At 50.5% G+C, this 18,223-nt stretch overlaps 1 long non-coding RNA gene across 1 annotated transcript; it reads right to left on the bottom strand.

Moving 5' to 3' along the window:
- Positions 1-1,606: 1,606 nt before the first annotated feature.
- Positions 1,607-17,828, bottom strand: LOC121233404. The gene is made up of 3 exons (XR_005932725.1): positions 17,701-17,828; positions 15,196-15,261; positions 1,607-2,110 (listed from the first exon to the last, which is right to left on the bottom strand). It is a non-coding gene; the product is annotated as an uncharacterized LOC121233404 (long non-coding RNA).
- Positions 17,829-18,223: the final 395 nt, after the last annotated feature.

Consider the following 18,223-nt stretch of genomic DNA (forward strand, 5'->3'; position numbering starts at 1 on the left):
TGCCTGCAGACCTTAATTAAAACCTCCAGCGACCATTTCACTCTCTCATCTGGGAGACTTAACTCCCAGCAAAGTGCAATTCCCAGAGACGACACAAAGAAAGAGATGAGCTTCCCTCCTTGCTCACCCTCAGCCCATCAGCCATCGCCTCTGGCCTCCATGCTGGGATTGTTGGAGGGAAGGGGAAGCAGGGTCGGCAGGGCTGATTCATCCCTGGCTCAGCCTCAGCCTGAGCCCTTACTGATCCCTCTTTGGGAACGTGCCTCAGCTCACAGAGCTGGACAGCGAGACGCTGGGGAGGGATAATCTGCGCTGCTGCTCAGGATGCAGGAATCAGTGGTTGCATGGTGGCTCCGTGCAGCGGTGGCCAGCACATCCCTAGGGGAGGAGAGGAGGCCTCAACCCCAAGGGAGCTGGGTCTGGGCCACCTCTGAAATGGTTCCTTTTCATAACACGGGCGGTGAGCAGTGGCTGAAGGGAGCACGTCAGAAGTGTGGCTCGTTCAACCTGCCCTGTTGGGTAGGGTGGGAGAAGGATCCTGCCCAGGTGAGAGCTGCCAACACATGTTGACAAGCAGGACCGCTCTTAGCAGTTTGGGATATTCTCCAGCCCCCTGTTGTCTGAGTAGCCCTTGCTCTGCCAGGTATAACACTTGATATGGTGTGATCCCCATGTTCAGCATCCCCCGTGCCTGCTTAGATCCTGCACAGAGGCTGGAAAGGGAGAGCGAAGACCTGGTGAGACGGATAAAACAAAGATTACTGTCTCCGTCTCAGGGGGATGGCCTCTCCCTAACCCCACCACGCATGCCAGCCCCAGGGAGGTCCAGCACCACATCTCCCCAGCTTCAGGTGAGGAGGGAGAGACAGGTTTTTGAGGTAGGCTGGACAGGAGGAGCAGCATGTCCCCAGGGCAGGGGCAGACCCCGCTGTTGCTTTCTCTACCCTGTGGGGCACTAGCTCAAAGACCCACATCATCCCCCAGCCACCTAGCCTTTGCCCAGGGCAAGCACTTGGGGCAAAGAAAGCATAGGGCTGGGTGCCAGCATGGATGGATACAGACAAGGGACTCCACTGATCTCATCTGGAGTGGCCCAGGGAAGGAGAAAGCCCTTCCCGGTGGCCTGCAGCCCCCCCAGAGGAATGCGAGCTATGCAGGGACCAGAGGTCACTGCAATCAGGTGCAGTGAAGGGTGGCTGTAAAAGGGAAAGATAAACCCAATAAATCAGACTGTGGGAAGAGGAGGAGGGCACAAGTGCACAGAGCTGCCGGAGGATGGTACAAGGCAGCCCCTCCGACCCCCAGGCAGAGGAAGGGGGGATGTGGGGGCTAACCTGGGCCACAGACCAGCCCAGAGATGGGGGATGCAGAGCACAGGCAGCACCGTCACAGGGGCAGCATCTGCAGAGGGAGAGATGCTGGGGAGACCTGGGAGCCTGGCCAGGGTAAAGGGAGCAAAAAGCATCCATGATGGGGGAAGTCTTCTGGTTTTCTTCTGGCAGTAAAAAAAAAAAACACCAAAAAAAGGGAAACATGGGGAAAAAAACAGAAGCAGTGGATTAGGTACAGATGGGAAAAGCCCTCAGAATACTGTTTTTCTCTCAGTTTTATTGTATTTTATTTTACATTATTCCCATAATGGGAGATGGCAGTCTGTATGCACTGATGAAGCAGAAGACAAAACACTCTCCTTGGAGAGAGTTACAAATGGCTATGAAGTATTTTAAAACCTGTCATTTTTTTCTGCTTAGACAGGAGACCTCCCGTAGGCTCGAACTTCCATTGTGCAAGCATTCATTCCTGCGGCTCCAGCTCTGAACATGAGACTACAAAACAGTGACTTGGGGAGATGGATGGACATCTTGGTGACTTAGCTGGTGACCTGCTCCCCTTTCTTGAGCCCTCCAGGTGAAAACAGGTATCCAGACACATGGTTTTGGGACACAGAAGTAGTCAGGTAGCTATACTTGCTTACCCAGAGTGCAGAATAAGGCCCTGGTGAAAATCCGTGCTGGTCCACATCCATTCTGTGTAAGCAGGAGAGCTATAATAAACCTACACCAGCTGCTCTGAATCTCATCCCACCTGGTATGGTCAGAACTGATGCACCCTGGAAGAGATGATACCAATATAATCCCAGCTTCCACAGCAAAATACTGAGAACCCAGCTCCAGTGCAAACTGAGAAACAAAATGTTAGCCTGTTCATCCATGGAGAAGCAGATGGGAAATGTGACCCTTGCAAAAATAAAGGGCGAACTGTGTAGTCTTGTGGCTTTTAGCTTGATTTCTTAAGATGCAAGGCTTGTGCAATGGGGAACTCACATGCCACCAGCCAGTCCGCCATCCCAGTCCTGAGAAACTTTGGAACCCTTTGGCCAGTCTCCCCCAGATTTGGCAGAGGAGCTGAAGTCTCACTGACACGGAGCGCCTACGAGCCTTGTGAAAATAGGTGACTCGCTCGAGGAGAAAGAAAAATGCTATAAATATCCTGAGTGAGGGAAGAATTCATCACTCACTCAGCTCTTATTATACATCAGAGAAAGCTGTTATAAAAACCCCTGCCACAAAGAAAGGGCCAAGCATGAATCACTCCTTGTGAGATATCAAAGAATCCAACCACAGTGGAGAAATCCAAATGGACACAGACATCCTCAGTGCCTCTCCTCTAGACCATGTATTCATGCTCATTGCCTGGCCTGTGACCATGCAGTGGGCACCCTGTCCCTTTGGGAAGATCTCCTGGGGGCAGAGGGCCATCTGTTTGAAAAGAGATAACATCTGCCTTTGAAGATGCTGCCTACGAAGGGTTTCTACCTCTAAAAGACTGAAGGGTAGCAACTACCAGAGCCTGTCTGCCACCCACAGCTCCAAATGCACTCCCTAAAAGATCAGGGGAAATGGTTTTTAGGATGCATAAAATAGAAGAGAGAGGAATCAGCATCACAAGCCCATCTCCCTTCCTCCATGGACTCCCACTGTGTCTCGTCTTCTTTTTCCCCTTGGCTGGATTCAAGCAAGCTAGGGATGGGGACCCGTGGGTCAGGACAACAACTGCAAGTCCCGGCTGGGCCAGCGGCTGCAAGGAGAACTGTAACTCTCTGTTCAAAGCCCATTCCCACAGAGCAGGCTGCCTCCCAGCTTTTGTAAGCTATTAAACAAAACCCTCTGAATGCTGTGCTCTGGTTTTGTGATAATTTAGCAGCCTAAAGGAAACTCTTACACCATTTTCCAGTGAATACAGTGAAATCAAGTGAGATGCGTTGGGGCAGAAGCAGCATGTGATGGAGAGGAGAAAAGGAGCAGCTAAAAGTTAAAGTTTGAAGCTTGTGTGGATGAAACCTGTTTTCTGCTATCCAGGATCGTGGAGAGGGGTGGATACTGAATACCGAGATAACGTAGATGCCTCGAATAACCTAAATAGCCTAGATAACCCCTGGTCTGGGGTATGGCATATCCATCCATCACTGAACTGGAGCCGTGGAGCCTGCTATGACCTGACTCAAGTCTTCACATACCGTAGCAGCAACTCTGCATTAGAGATCCCAGGGTTGCTCAATGCATGGTCAAGGTCTTTGAATCTGCCACAGGGCAATGTAGGGGAGGGTGATGGGGTCTGAGACTGTTGACTCTGACTTGTGCTGGAGGGCTCTGCTGAAGCAACCAAGTCCACCCTGAAGGCAGTGACAGCAAGCTTTTGGTGGGTAGGGTTGAAATGGATTCAGACCAGCATTAAACACAGGCAGGGGTGCCAAGAGGAAGGGTTGGCAGTGACCAGCTTGATAGTGGGTCACCAGTGCTGTGCAAGGGCACAGGGAAGTGTCTATAGCATTGCAAATTCTCCAGTGCCTATGCTCAAGAGAGTGACACGCACTGAGCCTGTGGGATGCTGCTCTCTAAAAGGTATGAGGTCAGGCATAGGCTGTGGAGGAGGGTGTCCTGATGAATTTTTTCCACCTAATGAGCTCACATCTTGGCAGGACAAACCTGCAGATGACGGGAAGCTTAGTGGCTTATTTTTCAATCTCTCCCCATCCATGCCTCAAGCAATGATGACTGGTCTTTTGCTTGAGGTAGAAGTGATAGTGAGAGCTTTTCTTGCCTGTTTTTCAGTCCTCCTGTTTTTTTCACTTCCCTGTTTTTCAGTCTTGCCTGTTTTTCAGCTCCTCCTTATTTTCTTATCTGTTCTCTTACTTCCCCAAAGTCCTGTGAGTGCTGTAGCCAAGTCATCTCTAAAGTATGAGCCCTCATTCACCAACAGGTCAAATTATTCCCCAGCATAATCTTGGTAGCTAACTGTTAAAGCCAAAGCCAAAGCCCACATCTCCCCTCCCCAGGAATTCCCAAGGGCGGGGAGCCCTGGGAAAGGAGGGCAGCTCTGCTAACATGAAAGGGGAGATGGATGGAAAGGGCAAAATGGATTAGAAGTGTATGTGCTTATTGTGGGTTTTTTGTTGTCTCAGAGGCATTTCTTGCAACAAGAGGATCACATCACACAGCAGGCACTCACAGGAGGCTACAGGAGCCGGCAAGCTCCATCTCAGTCATCACTCCTCCTAAAAGCAACAGTTTCCAGCACTGGAAGCTTAAATTGGGCTTCCATTCTAAATGACCTTGATGACTTTCAGGTATAAGCAGTTCCCAGGTTGGCATTTTAGAGACATTTTCAAATTTCACCCCACACCATTCTTCAGATGGGAGTACTTGAGTCCTCAGAGCCTCTGTCTCTGAAACCCTGGGAGATCCCAGCAGCCCTACTCCACCAGGAACGATCAGCTGTACTGGGGCATTGTGCATGACATGCACATTGGCTTGATGCTTTGAGAGACACTTGCCTTGCTAACAGCAGGCCACAGCACCTAGTTTCCTCTCCTAGATTAGTCATTCTTCCCAGATTTCCTTCTTTTGTATAGGGATTCCCTCTGTTTCCTGCTGCAGGGTTCATTTTCTCTGTACTATAAGCACTTGGAAGTATTCGTACTGTCAGAGAGACCAGCTCATCTGTTCAGCTATTTTTATTCCTCCTGCCATAGGACCTTGAGTATTGTTTTTCCAGAATAATCTCTGGAGGTCAGGAAGGGAAAGAAATAATCTCAGATACAGTCAAATGGATTGAAGGTAATTTTCTACACAACAGGACCCCATAATCATGCTGAAGTCTTTAATATTGATACTTCAGTTAGAAGGAAATTCAAATCTGAGGCATGCTCTTTAAGCAATGCCTTCAGCATCACATCAGATGTTCACATCAGGGCTGGGTGCCGAAGGTGCCAATCCATTGGGGGAACTGTGTAGGAGCTCAGTCCCTTGTGCTACTGAGGACCAAAGGGGTTTGGTTTCTTTCCAGGACTATTAAGCCTCAACTGAACGTCCCCCCAAAATTGCTCTTGCTGTCAGCACACCCAGGTCTGGCTCCCAGAAATGTGGAAGATCAAGCCTCTGCAAATATGGATTTGTTTGGAAAAGGATAATCAAAATATTTCCGGGCTTGGCTCATTCTTCATGACTGCCTTAGTATCCGGGGAGTCAGGTTCCCTCTTACCGCTTATTGAAGACAGCGTGGCCGTGCTGTAGCAAACCCAGCCTTGCCCACCAGCATGGTATGTGTGGAGTGTCCTTTGTATACAGCTGCTCTGCGTGCAGGCACACGCAGACGCTGGCCTGGAAAGCATGGGCTGTGCCGTTTAGGAAATACCGCTCCGAGTCAGTAACTGGCTGCTTCTGACAAAGCTGTGCAAAGGAGACTAAGCTTTGCCAGCTTCTTTACTCTGGCTCCTACCACCAGGGTCGGTGCAAGCTGGCACTCATCTGGTCCCAGCAAGCCCCAACTCCTCAGCTGTGTCAGCCATCCTCCAGCTTACGTTTCACATGGGTGCCACAAGGATCAGCCTACACCTGGTGGGTAATTACACAGGGTGCAAGTCTAAACTAGAGCATCCTTCTAAATTACCTTTGTGGATACTTGTAACACAAAGTTGTATTGAGCAAAAATGCAAAATGCATTCTCTTCATTACATTAAACCAAAAAACCCTCACATTTATTCCTGAGTGAGAACATTCCCTTTAATCTTGAATAGCACGTCTGCATCAGCTGCTCTGCAGACAAGAAATAGCAGAAACAGGCAGAAAACACGTGGAGTTTCTTTGGACCAGAACAGCATTTTCAGAGTATCGCTGAAGCTACGTAGCATTTGAAGATCATTTGTAGGACACATCTGAAAGTCTGAGTGCGCCTGAGCTTTGAAAATGTTGTATTTTTCCTCATAGTTGGTGGTTCTGGGGCCTTTGGAAGATGGCATATATTCTAAAGTTTCTTTAAACACCATGAGATTTAAAACTGAGTCTTTTGTCCCCAAGTGTGTGAACACCCTGAAACTGTTGGTTCAAATGAATTCTTCCAGCATTCACTGGTCAATGACCCTCAGCCACCACATGGCCTGTTCTCCTCAGTTTGTCAGTGCTGCTGATGCTGCCAGAGATGGTGGCATGTTGGGCTCCACCTCCAGCTTCTTCTTGGGTCACATCCTCGGTTCCCAGTGAGCAACTGCTCCCTTGTCAATGGACTTGTCAGCTTTGAGGTCAATGTCTCCTCCGAGTCTCCCTCCTCACACACATGGCACATCACAGTCAGGTCTGAACTTGTACCAGCCTCAGTTTTGCTTCTGGCAGTGAAGTGAGCAGCTGTCATCTCCCTCTGCTTGATGCACAGCACAGCATCCTTCACAACACTGTGGTGCAAAACTCCCTGGGGTGGCTGTGTTTTGAGAAGAGCTGGGAGCCAGCTTGGCCCCAGGCATGGCCAGGGGGAGGGAGTGGCTGTAGGTGCTTCTCTTCAGCCCTGGTAAAACCACGTTGGTACAATCGTAATTCCCAGGCCCTCAAAACTTGCTGGCCTGTCTACTCCTCCTGGCCCTGTGCTGGACTTCCTTTGTGGGGCTGCTTGGACTGGAGCTGCTCCTGGCTTGGGAGCTGAAGGACAAGTCTAGGTGGGGAGGGACCTCCAGGGTAGGACCTTCCAGGTAGGGAATCACCTCCAGGGACAACCCTGTTTAAATGCCAAAGTAAATGTCACTGTGGGCATGACACTGTTTCTGAGATGCAGTGGACGCTCTTGACCACAGCCATCAGCTCTTTGTTGCCTTTTAATGGCATGTCACCAATGGTTGTCTAAATGGCCTTGGTGCCCACCATCTAGAGACCCGACCAGCTTCCCTAGGGTCCTTTTCCTCATGTTGTCACCATGAGGGGCTCACGATGAATTTCTTCCTCCCATCAGGTTCATACCCTCCCTTTGGGCTCCTCTCAAAACCTTCTGGAGCCACACCATGGTTCAGCTCTGCGTTCTCACACGTGCACCACCACGTATCTTTCTGGCATGCTGCATGGCAAACCGAACAAACTGTCTGGCCACAGTTATCTGTTAATCCTCCTCTGGCCTCTTCCCTATCAAGGCATCATCTAAACTATTACACAGCCCTGCTGTTGACTTTGCTAGCCTTTGATCATTTATTCACAGGCTGGACAGATTCTCTCCGTTATGAATTACAGGACTCTAATTGGATTGAGAGCCAAGCCTGCACCTTCCCCTGTAATTTAGCTTTAATTAATGCCCATTTATTATTAACTGTTATCAGCTGGGCTTAGGCTTAAAGTCAGCTGGTTATTATCCAGAGACCAGCACAGATTGTTTTCATCTCCTTTATTACCCATTTCAATAATTTCCCCCTCCCCTGTTGACAGATGCACACAAAATGTGCACATCAGCATAAAGGATCGCTGTTAAGGAACAATGGGTCTTTCAAAGCTGCCAAAGTCAAAGGAAAGTCTCCCCATGTCTCTAAGTCAGTACCCAAGCCAGTGTGGACTAAGAAAAATGCCCCTGTATTTCTACAGGAGATACACAGTTTACCTTTTTTTTTTTTTTCCCGAGGCACAAAATCTGTAATTGAGAGTGGAAATGGGTGAGGAGCTATTTTGAAAGAATTGGGGCATTTACATGTTCTTTTATATTTTCCATTTTCTCATTTCTGGCTTTAAGAAAAAAGAACAGAAAAAGAAACCTTTTCTTCCTTTTCCCTTTTATCACTTCCCCCCCCCCCCCCCCAAAATAGCAGCAGTGAAAGTACCACAAACCAAACCCAAGAAAACAAGTACTCAGGAGAGGGCTTCAGAGCCTGGTTAAAAAAATAGAGAGCTGAAGAAAGAACGCTTTGCCTCCAGCCTGCATCCATTTTCCATTCTGCAAAATCACTCCATGAGGTCTACTGAGACTCCTCCAGCAAAGCCAGAGGTTTCAAAGCCAATGCAACCATGCACCAAACTATTTCTCCTGCTCTCTTTGACCTCCCCTGCAAGTGGAGCATGTTGAAATCTTTCCTTTCAGATCCATCGGAACGATGGTGGCTCTGAAAGGACCCTGAGATGATGCCCCAGTGTCCGTGGCTGCCAGGCAGGAACCAGGCATTGCTTTCACCTCTCCTCAGACCCCACTCGTAGCTGCTCCCATCAGACACTCGGAGGCTTGTCAAGAGCCCCCTGGGCTTTTGTGCTTGGCGTGGTCTTCATGTACGGGGGAGAAACACACCCTCCTTCAACTCCAGGCTGCAAACAGGACATTGCCCACCAGCCTTGCTCCTGACTCCCAGAGGTGGATTATCAGCAGCAGAATTGCGGGGGGGGTTGGCCATTTGCTTCTACACCCTCGTGAGGCCAGAGGATTTGGGCTGAAGTATCTGGAAAGCAGTTCAAGAGGATCAGCTCCCCTCCACTGGGGATCTAACCCACTGCAGCCATTGCTTTTGTTAAAAGAAGTCAATTCCAGGCTTTACAAGAAGGCAGTGGTTAATCTAGGAGCAAGGGGCCACTTTGATGACCAACACTTAGCCGGCAGGGAGCTTTCAGCTTCTACATACTGTCCCTCCCCAAGGCATTGCTCTGGCCAACTTGGCCAAGAACATCAAGTGTGCAGAGGACTGATAAAACACAGGGCATCAGAGCTCCTGGTGGACTGGGGTGCCAGTGTATGGCACTGAAACACAAGCAAATGCCTCTACTACATATGGTGACAGTGACACTTTGTGGGGGAAAGCAACAGTGGCAAAAGCAAGAAGAACAAGTGAGGCATGGGAAGGCCCCTTTCTCTCTTGTCTGGGGTTGAAGAGCTCTTTGAGAAAGGTCAGGAACTGGTCAGAGAAACAGAAACATTCCCAAGGAGAGATGCAACATCTGACTTCCAGGTCAAAGAGCAGCAATAACTCCTTTGGTTTGACTTTTTCCCCATCCTTAGGGAATATTTCAATTCAGTATTTCTTGATAATTGTTGTGAAATTGGCAGTTCTTGCCCCATTTAGTACTTTCTTCTCCTTGCTTTTCTCTGGGTCAGCTTGCAGATCTGTCCGGCATAAAGCTCTGAGGTTGCAAAGTTGGCTTCTGCTTTTGATGAGTAAAGAAATCAACACTTCAAAATTTTCAGTGCCGGAAGGACTCCAAATTCCACCTGGCTCTCAACCACATACCCCTTGCCTCGGGGCTGCAGGGGAACACTGAGTCTCCCTAACACCTTGCAAGCCAAATGCAATGCAATGCTTGTCTCCATCTAGAAGTCAGACCATAACAGACTGACAGCAATACCAATCTGGTTCTAGTTCAGCCACTTCCCATTTAAATCCGCTATAACAGTCAGCAAAGCACCACAATTTCTGACACTGAAATGATCTTCTGAACATCCTGCAAGCTCTTACCTTGAGGGCAGAGGATCTTACTCATGCACTGCAGACACTGGGATGGGATGAACAGCTGGCTGGGGCTGGGGGGAAGCTAGGTACTGCCTCAAAATGCCCTGTCCTCTCTGCAAGCCTGCTTTTTACCTGCCTGCAGACCCCTAAGAAGTTTTGCACAGGAGACACAGACCTCTTCTGAAGGGACGTGGCTATATGATTACAGCATAACCTGCACAGATTGGTATTTCTTTGTTGTCTTTCCCAGACCCTTGGGATGTGAGCTCACAAATCTCCCCAATTCCAGAGACATGCAATAGTGGGCTTGGTCAGAGAGGATTGCCCCAGTACATGGCACAGCTTGGATCCAAGTCCATTGGATCTGAGACGATGGGTCTTGTCAACCAAAACCATGGGTCAGGACTTTCTCAGGACCACAGGGAAGATGGCAGCAGGAATTATTCAAGCCTTGGCTCCGGACCAAGATTTCAACCCCTGCAGACAAGCGCTGTAGAAGTGTCACTGCTGGCTGTGGCCATCAGACAGCGAGGTGTCCTGCACAGGGAGCCCCAGAAACGTTAGCCTCTATTAAATGTGCAGCTTCCCAGTTAAATTGCATTAAACCTCTGTGTGACTATGCATAAGAAGGATTAACATAGCTGTGATTCAAAGTGAGGTAAGCTGGATCAAATTGGCACCAGTAATTCTGATTGATACCAGACAGGCACAAGTAGAATTCACAAACTGGAGCATACACGGAAAGCATATCAGGATGACAGGAGCACATGTCCCAGGCACATGCTACTACCTCATGGCAAATGGAAAGGAGAGAGAAGTTTTTGGTGACGGTGGCAAATCATCTCATCCCCACCGCAGTGTGAGAGCTGCCCTGGGATAGTTACCCTGAGCTGAGTGTATCATCCGTCCAGGGGCTCTTCCCTGCAAAGACTTCATTTGGTTTAATTACTCTAATTTGGAAGTCAATTCAGATCGGCTTTCCTGAAGATGCTTGCCTAGAGCAGCCCTCAAGGAACTTAAAAACAACTGAAACTGTTTTCAGTTGTGTATCAGCTCCCTCAGGCTTGACAAAAATAGGGTAAACACGTCAACAAAACACTTTAATAAGATGCTTCCCTAACTTGCTCTTTACCCAGGCTTTCAGCACAGTCAACTTCCAAGCCCTCAAGGTTGGAAAACATCCTACCCAAGGAAGGAAGAGCTAGTACAGGAGGAGCCTGGCCTGTGTATCAGGAGCGTGATGGGTAGAGGAGGGTGTCCCTGCATGGGCACATCCCCAGCCAGTGGGTCCCCACAGGTCCTCGCCACAGAGCAATGCAGCTGGTGAACAAGCAAGGTGGAGCGATGTCTATGGCCGCTGCTGTCTGCGGGAGGAGAGATGAGACAGATTTATCTGTGCACCGAAGGTGAGCTAGTAAAGAGCTACAAGGCGTACACCCACACTATGGTAGTGTTCTGGCGAGGGCCCAGCAGGAGATGCCCAGGTGACCTTGTTATTTAATGTGCTGTGACCGGCGCACTGTTACACTGAGATTTAATAGCAGGCTCCCGCAGAGCACTGCAAAGAAGCGTCTCTCTCCAGCCATCCGAGTCAGCCGCTTCCCCCACAGATACGCAATCTGTGCAGAGAGCACATCACAGGCAAAGATGTAACCAGCAGGAGCGGCACAGGAGCATCACTTGGCGTTGGTCCGGTCAACGGGCCACTCCAGCATCAGTCAAAGAAAGGGGAGCACGTTCACCCTCTGCATAAGGAACAAGCAGCCATTGCATGGTGCCACACTGATTTTCCAAGCCAGTGCCTTGCTCCAGCCTGTGCACAGTGTTGTACAGCAGAAAACAGAAATATTGGATGCTGCCAGTCCCAAGGGCTTTTTGTTAGCCAGGACCAGCAATGCAGCCTGGCTGATGGTCCAGCATGTTTTCATCTATGGCAGCCACACGGGCAGCTTGGGCTACCAAAGGAAAAGCTGACTGTGGCTGTGCCAGTTTATTCTAGGAGATCTGGAAGGCTTTGCTTTGGCTTTGTTTCATCATGGGCAGCACATACACCTGGCTGATGCAGGGGCAAGTTTTGGAAAGGAACAGCACGCTGACAAGGAAGGCTTTCTGAAATATTTTCTAGCACTCCCTAATAAAAAAAAGGCCAATGTTTCAGTGAAATATCACTACATCTGGAAAGAAAAATCAAGAGCAAAATAGACCGTCTTCTCTCCCCTGCTGCCCTCCTCCCCCCCTCAAATTCCTTCAGAGTAGGAGCGGTGACTGCTGTGATCTCTGGCTCTCCCAGGTATAAATTCATCAAGTTTTGGCCACTGCTAAGCCAGACTCTGAAGATAAGCTCTGTGTGGCCTCATACGTGACCCAGAAACAAACAGCACAGCAGGGTTCGCATCACAGCTTTTAAATCCCAGCTTTCCTCCTGCCACCAGCCCTTGTCACCAGCTGATAACCAGAACCAAAGGGCTTGATATGGCACAGTTTTCCAGCGCCCTGGACTGATACCCTGTCCTGCAGGAAACAGATGGCCAGTGTGGATCTGGACATCACCTCAGTTTGTTTAAATCACTCCTGGCTGCTGTGTCCAAGTCCTCTCCTGGCATGAATGGACATGTCATGACACTTCCCCTGCAAAGCAGGAACTTTGCAGCAGCTTTCTGTGGCCCCTCTTTCCCGTTTAGGTGAAGGGAGAGGAGAGATGGAGCTGTGGTTCACATTTGCAGACTCCCCATGCAACAAGAACACGTGGTCCCTGACCAAGCTGGTGCTTGCTGGTGCAATGGCAAGGCTGGAGCCCGGGGATCAGCATCACTGGGGAGCTGGAAACGTGCCTCAGGTCGCTGCCTTGCTGTCTGCAAAACCTTCTCCCACGCTCCTCGGGAAACTGCATGCCCGAGGCGTGATTTCTCACATCGCCAGCCCGCACCCTGGGAGGGAAAAGGCACATACGGCAGCCGACGTTTGAGGAGGGGTGGTTGGAGGCTGCCTGGCTGATGGGAAGCTCTGTGCTGGGCAAGCAGCACTGTCCCAGCCCCTGCCAGAACCTGCTGCTCCTGGCAGCGAGACGGCTCGGTGTGTGGCACGGTGCCCATCTCAGAGAAAAGAAACCATCCAGCGCGGCTCCTCCTCAAACAAGCCAGGCAAATCTCTGGCCAAGATTAACAACGAAGGCTTGAGCCTGCTGGCAAACTGGGCTACGGCAAACCAGGGCATGCCTGTAATGCTGATACCCGCCGGCCAGCCACAGGAACAGGTACCGATGCTGCGCAGCCCACAGTGCGGCATCTCCTCGTGCCACGGTGCTTCAGGGGGTTGGTGGGTGGCCCGGGCACCAGATAAACCCAGTGCCAAATCCTTCAGGTTGGGGAAGGAAAGGGCTGAGGGCATCCTCCTGTGAGGCTGTAATTCATGCTAGCCTTTTGTCCTCACTCCATTTGCTAGTTAATTGCTTCTGGCCACCAGCAGTAAGAGCGTAAAGCATCAGCACAGGGCCGTGTGGCTGTGAGAGCCCCAGTGCGGGCACAGACAGCTTGCAAGACTGGCAGCCCTCTGCAAACAGTGGTTTTTCTCTTTCTCATCACTCCCAGCTCTTCCCAGAGCCTTCCTCAGCGCACTTTCCAAGGGGGTCACAAACCCATCTGGGTTTGGGATATGGGGACAGCAGTCTGTCCCCATATCAGAGGCAGGGCAATAAAGCAAGCAAAGCAGCAAATGAAAAACAAACCCCAGCTGTTCTGACACAAAGGCTAGCTGGCATGAAGATCTGTCCTCAAACCTTTGGGATTGCTCCTTTTCTCCAAGGCAGGTGGTGTTTTATATTCTGTTCCCTCCACCTCCCCGCTCCTGCCCTAGTACAGGGAGAGCTCCTGAAATAGCTACTTCTAGCCACTTTATTTTGGATGCAAATCATTGGTATTCTGCAAGAAGAGCTCTCACTTGGAGAGCTATCCTGCCAGACCTGTTCCAGCTGATTTCCTCACAGAGCTGAAGCCCTTCCTATAAAAACCTGCGGCTGCAAACCGAGCGATCAGCCAGGGTTCACCTCCTTTCTATTTTATCATTCCAAACCCATCCCCTCCTCATTTTGTTTCCTTTTATTTCCCTTCCTTCACATCTGCATTACTGCAGAGCGCTGTTAATGGGATTTATGGCTAAATATTATCTGGCATACAGGTAATTCAATATGCACTTGCTGGTCCGGTTTGAAAAGCAAACAGCTTCTCTCACCACTCTGCTTTTGGCTCAGCTACCTTAATTGCCCGTGACATACCATGTGCAGGGTAAATATTTGGTCCTGGCTCTGAAGCTTGAAGGCTCCCCTCCTGCCCTCTGCATGCGGATCGGGATCTCAGCAGCATTAGGGGATGCCCTTTCCCACGCCGGGGTTAGCGGCTCACTCATGAATCAGGTCATTGCTGAGGAGAAACAGAGCAGGGGAGAGGGGGGAGAAAGGGGAGCAACATGGCTCTGCAGGAGACAGGAATCACAGAACCAGAGTAATTTAGTTTGAAAGGACCTCCAGAGGCCACTGGTCCAAACCCCTGCTCAGAGCAGGTCCAGCCAGATCCAGCTGCTCATGACTGTGTCCAACTGTGGTTTGACTATCTCCAAGGATGAACTCAATTTGTGGGAAGATGCTTCTTTTCAGGCAGGATTTTCTCCATTTTACTTAACTCTACAAAAGCAGGAGAGATTGAGAACTTGTCCAGGAGAGAAGGCACTATATTAAAAGTAAGACATGCTATGCCTCCAGCCAAGAAGGCAGAAGATGGGAAAAAAACTCCAACTTCTCCAAGAGTAATTATGTAGCTCAGTGATTGAACGGGGGAGACAGCTGAGGTTAAATTCATGCCATGGACCCTGTGGCAGCAGCACTACCAAGAAGACCTTTTATGGGCTTTCGCACTGAACAATGAGCAAGGGAAACTTGAGTTTTAGCTACTCCAATGACCCAGCCAAAATGGCCACGTTCAGTCAGCAGTGGGGGAAAATGCAACCTTGCAAAGGGCACGAGAAATATGGTGCCTGCCTTGCAAAGAAAGAGCCAGTTGCTTGTGCTGGAAGATGCCTGCAGTCCTTCCCTCCAGCTGGGTTGAGTGCACAGTGCAGCAGCAACAGGACTTCCCATTGTAGCCTGCAAGAAGCAGTCCACTGGGAGGTGGGAATTTGCAAATAACATAGCAGGAATGTTTCAAAGAGCAAGCTGTATTGCTCCAATTAGTCCTCACCTGGGCCATGCTTTGCAGCACAGGAGGTGCTTTCCTGATCTGATCACCTACACTTCTCCTCCTGGTGAAAGGAGCAAGCTTTAATTACTGCTATGTGTCTGCTTAGTAAGTAGGAGAGCACAGGCACCACTGTGTAGGAGAGGCCATGCTTTTCTGCACATGGGCCATGCCAAAGGGATCTTGCTTCGCCAAGCTGCAGGTTACCCAGCTCCCCAAAGCGTGGTGATAACTCACATTGCAAGGAGCATCGCGGAAGGAGGAGAGCCTTTCCTTCAGTGCCAGGTCTCCCAGGCAACTTCTCTGTGAAGCAACAGAAGAAAAAACAGTGCCAAAGTGTAAGCTGAGAAACCGCCCAAATCTCTAATCACCAGGTACAGCCTAGGTCTGGCCTGGGATGGGAAATTTATATCATCTGTCAACAAGAACTACACGCAACAAAAGCAAATTCAAGGGAACTCTGTTTTGCATCTTGCAGCTTCCTCTTTCACTGACTGCTATGACCTATTTTTCTGAGGTTGCCTGTGCTTCCTAGAGGGTGAGGTCTTGTTCCCAGCCCCACCACCCAGTCAGATCCCTGTGCACTGTTCTTTCCTATCAGTTGCAGACCTTGTGATATTTATAGAGTGTCTTGCACACCAAGGTCTTGGTCCTCTTCAGACCCTTGGGCGAGAACATACTATGAATTTTCTGCTCTGTGCTGACTGACCCTCTGCATGGTGCTCACACCCTAAGCAAACTCACGCAGAGCTAAGAGCAGCAAGCAGAGGATTATCCATCCCAAAAGCTTTCTGAAAGGCCCACAGACGAGGACCAGAGGAAGATGGAGGCCACATATGAATGACAGTGCTCCAGACAGCCCATCTGCAATGCAGTGCAATAAAGGAGTGACTGTGTGGCAGCCTGAACTCTCTTGATGAGCTGGTGCAGAGCGCTGCGCGGGCAGTTTTCCCTTTAATGGAGGGCACTCCCTCGGAACAAGCATTTGGCACCAGATGAGTGAGGAATGAGATGGCTCTAATCCCATAATTTAATTAGAGCTGTGTAGAGCTGCCTAACGAAAAGACCATTTCCTGAGCGGGCTTCAGCGCTGGGCGTCTGGCTCTCTGGGCTGGCAGCCTGGACCCTCTTGCTCCTGCTCTGCCAGCGAAAGGCGGTGCAGTGCTTTTCAACCCCTGCTCTGTCTTATTTTTCCTTCTCATGGGTTTTAGCCAAAGAAGCATGGGCTGGGACTCCCCCCGGCTCTACACCCTCATATTTGTGAACAAAGGGCTACCTGGTGCTGTCTGGTGGGGAGGGGAAGGGCAGGAGCTCTGGTTTTATCCCACAGAGGCAGGAGGTAGCAGTGAAAACCTAAGCTCCAGGCCTCCTTCCATGTGGGGGAAGTTCCAGGTCTCCTTCCATTTTGCAACCAAGCAAAAATATTGACCAAGACAAGACAAGGATCCACTGAAGGAGTATGCTGCAGGTGGTCAGGTCCCATCCTGCACTGACAAAGGGATCCTGGCACCCTGCTCTCACACCATCCCACGAGCAGGGGTTTTGCTCCAGGTTTTTAGGATCTCCCCAGTTGTGTGGGGAGCACTGAACAGCCCCCCTGATTATGAAGTGGAGTAGCCCCCATATGCACTCCCAGATACACTGCAGGACAAGCTGGGATGGTGTGGGGGGGGCATCACTTTGGAGAACAATCAGTCCCTTTCCCACTTGGCACTGGTGCTCAGCTTCCCCTTTGTGGCCCGTGCATGTCCATGATGGAGCAAAAGAAGCCGGGGTTGAGGGACCAGCAGCCTGAGGGTCCAGTGTGTAAGAGCAGGGATGTGTAACCCCATCCCTTCAAAGAAGAGAGCAGCCCAGGCTGATGCTTCATCTCTGTCTCAGGGAAAGCATGCAGGCTAAGCCTGGCATGAAATCTGAGTGGGATCAGCTTAGCATGAGGTTTTGGTCTGAGCCTTTCTGGCTTGACCCTGACCCAAGCATGCCTGGGCTATGGCTCCCAGCAGCCTCTCAGGGCTCAGCCAGCCACAGAGCTCCCCTGGTGCAAAAAATTCCTGCACAGCAGCAAAAGCCCAGGCTAGCCAACAGCAACATGCCTAATTAACAATAATTGGCTCCTCGCCACCTATCTCCCAGTCTCAAGCTTGCACCCGCCCCAGTAATTGCTGCCCCATTATGTTTTCCGGATGCTCCAAGGTGAAAGGGAGCTTTGTACAGAACCTCAGGCAAGCCTGGGCTGCAGCAAGCTGGCAAGCAGTTGCTCCTGCACAAAGTCCTGACTTTGGGAGAAAGGCAGGGCTGGGGCATCCCGTTCTGCTCCTCAAAGCCTCAGCAAGAACTCCCAACCCCAAGGGAGAAGGGGGAGAAAGCAGTTCTGGCATCTCACTAAGTGTCCTGGCCACTGTCCCTGGCCATACACTGCTGGGTGCTTTATACAGGACAGACCTCATACAAATGCCCCCAGGAGGTGTCACTAGCCCAGTGATACCACCAGACTGGGAGAAGGGACTGCTGGGCGCAATAAATGCAGGTGCAGTGAACTATCCTGCTACCCTGGCAAGGAAAGAGCCTCCCAGAATATCAGTGATACAGCACTGCCCAGAGCTGTGGTCTATGGTCCCGCTGCTGGAGGTCCCCTGCCTGCCCCAGCTGGTCATCACCCCAGCTCTGAGGAAGGTCCTCTGCAGGCACCTTCCTACAGCAGCTTCAGCCGAAGGAAATCCCCAGCGCTGGGGAATTTCCTACCTCTTCTTGTAAGCTGAAGGCTGCTGGAAAGCTGCACCGAGACCAAAGACCTCGTATTTTGTTGCTGGTCCCCCAACCTTTTTCTGAGCCTGTTGCATGATGAGAGCAGCTGGGTCCTAGCCTGGAGAGAGCATTTCTTTGTGCCTCCTTAGGGAATCCCACACACAACACTGCCTGTCTGTGGTTAAACAGGGATTTCCCTGCTACAGAGCCCACCGTTTTGCTCACAAGCAGACCTGCAGCTGGGGGAGGAGTCAGAGCAGCTCCAGTGTTCAATGTCTTCAGAGGAGGCAGACAACAGGCAGGAACAGAAGCTGAAGGCCGGAGGGAGTTGGAAAAAGTTGGCTTTAAGAACTGCTCCCAGTCTGCAAACAGAAACAAGAATAAAGGTTCATAAAGCTGGGACCAGCACTGCTCTCCTGGTTGCAAGGCACCGCGCTCCTTTGGCTCAGGTGTGGTGATGCTCTGGCTGTACATGAACCATCCTGCCTCCTGCAACCCAGCCCTGCCCCAGCCTGTCCCC

The sequence above is a fragment of the Aquila chrysaetos genome, chromosome 6 (assembly GCF_900496995.4).
Source record: "Aquila chrysaetos chrysaetos chromosome 6, bAquChr1.4, whole genome shotgun sequence".
NCBI classification, from domain to species: domain Eukaryota; kingdom Metazoa; phylum Chordata; class Aves; order Accipitriformes; family Accipitridae; genus Aquila; species Aquila chrysaetos.